Raw genomic sequence first — 2,443 nt, forward strand, 5'->3', positions numbered from 1 at the left:
GGTAACGAGCCGCGGTGTCGATTGGTCATGACCTGCACTACTGCTCGAAGGGATGAGTAGGAAGTCTCCTACCATCGTGGTGGATAGATGACTGTGTACGTGAGGAAAACCTAGCTTGTTTTATCACAGGGCTATTCGGATTTTCCTAATGGGTGCATACCCGCTTTCTCCGTGTTTTAAGTGCGACTAATAAACCCAAGGACCTCTCTAAAAACCGCCTGTGTTTCGAGAATATTTTTAAGCTTTAGAAATTCTTCAAGACAAGCGGCTTGAAGACACATGGCGAAACAATACAGGGAAGTGAAAGTTATGGTGGGTCCTTAGGTTTATTGAGGGTCGAAGTGACGTTACGCAGGCCGGTTGTTGTCCGGTCGCGCGGGCTGGCGTGCAGATGTTTTAGGCGGCGTAACAAAACCTTAATGCCAAATTTATGAGGCTTATCCGGCATATATCGCGTAAACCTGCATCGGGCTTTCGTTGGAAATAATTTTTCATGTATTGAGATATTTTCATATGACTTGTAACAAGTCTGGCTATTACTTATGAATCTGTTCCATATTTCGTATATCAGCGCAAATTTATCTGTTTGTAATATTTCGGAGACTCTCAATGATCTCCTTTCATATGCGCACCTGGCATATAGAATTCTTAAAAAACTACGTAACTCGTCTGTCAATTACCAATTCGAAAGCACTAGTTACACAACTCGACATAATATTTCCCTTAGCGTAGCCAGTAAGCCCTGCGATATTTTGAATATTATAAGAACGGACGTCCTACCTAGATCCGCCTGCTTTCAGTTTTATCCACTGTATTCCGCCAAATGCAATTTCAATTTCACCCATTACATTTTGAGATGTGCCTGGAATATTCGTCCTTTCATTCTCGAAGTTAGAACTAGAAAAAATACGCATCCTTTTCTTGTTATGACACACTTTCAAGAAGTTTTGCTCTTCACTATCCGAAGGTCCTTTTATCTTTCCACTTTCAGTGCAATCAGGACTTCCACTGTCACCTTCGCTATGGCCTAATTCATATTGATCTTCTTCGAAGGTATCCTCAGAACAATCTTCATTGATGTTGACAATTATATGCAACATCTTATTATATCTCCTGGATGTAATCATAATTGCTAGGAAAAGGGGATTCATCAGAAAAAGAAAATACTGTGTCCAAATTCAATTATCCTATTGTAAATACTTACAATAAGCGGAGACAATAATGGAAAATGTCTACAATAACTGAAACTTTTGCACAGTCTTTGAAAAACGGGTTGTTTATGAAATCAGCTAGCCCGTCAATTTGACGGGTTAAGTAAAGATAGGCATACTACATACAGATTTCAAAAATTAGAAAGCCTGGGAAAAAATAGTTGTGTGTATAAATTCTTTAGATGAAATGATCAATTTACGATGCAAAATGGTTAAAATTAATGCTATGGTTTTTGAGATATTTCATTTCAAAGTTCGAAATTCGTTAAATTGGTGGCTCCCGTAAACCTAGTGTTAATGTTATTGTTATTTCTTTAATGATAATTTTAAAAAAAGACTTTTTATTTAAAACACTCACCTGAAACCTACAGACCTATGTGAAATAACGAATTGCGTTGATCAACGCACAAAGAAATGTGATTCTACTTAAAAGAAACGTTGTGTTTTCAATTCTTGTATGTCCTTCCATACCTACCTACGAAGAAACTAATAATATCAAGTCACTTAGCTCTTGTTGGGTTTTTTTAGAGTTTTTTTAGAGTAAGTAATTTTGTAATATTTTACAATCACGATCGACGTTGCAGCTGCATTCTATTTAGATTTTGCGACACATAATTTCTTGACAATTGCCACAGGTATAGACGCTTAAACGTTGTCTAGATATAATTACATTTGGTTGACGAGGTGATCGAGTGGTTAAAGCGTTGGACTGCTAATCCAATGTGCTCTGCACGCGTGGGTTCGAATCCCATCCTCCTCGGTGTTTTTCGGCCAACGCCCTGGCCGCGCTGAGTGCACTCGTTCCCGTCAGATCACGAAAGTTAAGCAGCGCCGGGCACGGATAGTACCTAGATGGATAAGATATACAAGATATACAGAAATAGTTTATACGTAAAAATTGTGTAGGAGAAATTTAGTTATACAACGCTTAAGAATTTATTCATATCATTTTTCAAAATGTATTCATTTTTTCATTCTTGTCACAATTAACGAAATAATTTTTATACTACAATATTGGTAAATATAAAGTACACAAGAATTGGAGCAAGAAGTAAACGCAGCGTAAAATTTTTTAATCCATTAATGTAGTCATTTTTATTTAACTATTCCATGGATACGTAAGCAAAGAATATAGAAACTTTAAGAATAAAATTTCATCTAACTCAAGATGAAATATAAATAGATTCGTTAAAATAGTTTCTTATCGCATATACTTGGACAACAAGAAATGG

The 2,443-nt window shown here is 36.6% G+C and overlaps 1 non-coding gene and 1 pseudogene across 1 annotated transcript; one reads left to right on the forward strand and one right to left on the reverse strand.

Annotated features, from left to right (window-relative positions):
* Positions 1-656: 656 nt before the first annotated feature.
* Positions 657-1,127, reverse strand: LOC105680929 (annotated as a pseudogene).
* Positions 1,128-1,889: 762 nt separating this feature from the next.
* TRNAS-GCU lies at positions 1,890-1,971 on the forward strand. The gene has a single exon. It is a non-coding gene; the product is annotated as a tRNA-Ser (tRNA).
* The last annotated feature ends 472 nt before the right edge of the window (positions 1,972-2,443 follow it).

The sequence above is a fragment of the Bombus impatiens genome, unplaced genomic scaffold (assembly GCF_000188095.3).
Source record: "Bombus impatiens unplaced genomic scaffold, BIMP_2.2 scf_0030, whole genome shotgun sequence".
Classification (NCBI taxonomy): Eukaryota; Metazoa; Arthropoda; class Insecta; order Hymenoptera; family Apidae; genus Bombus; species Bombus impatiens.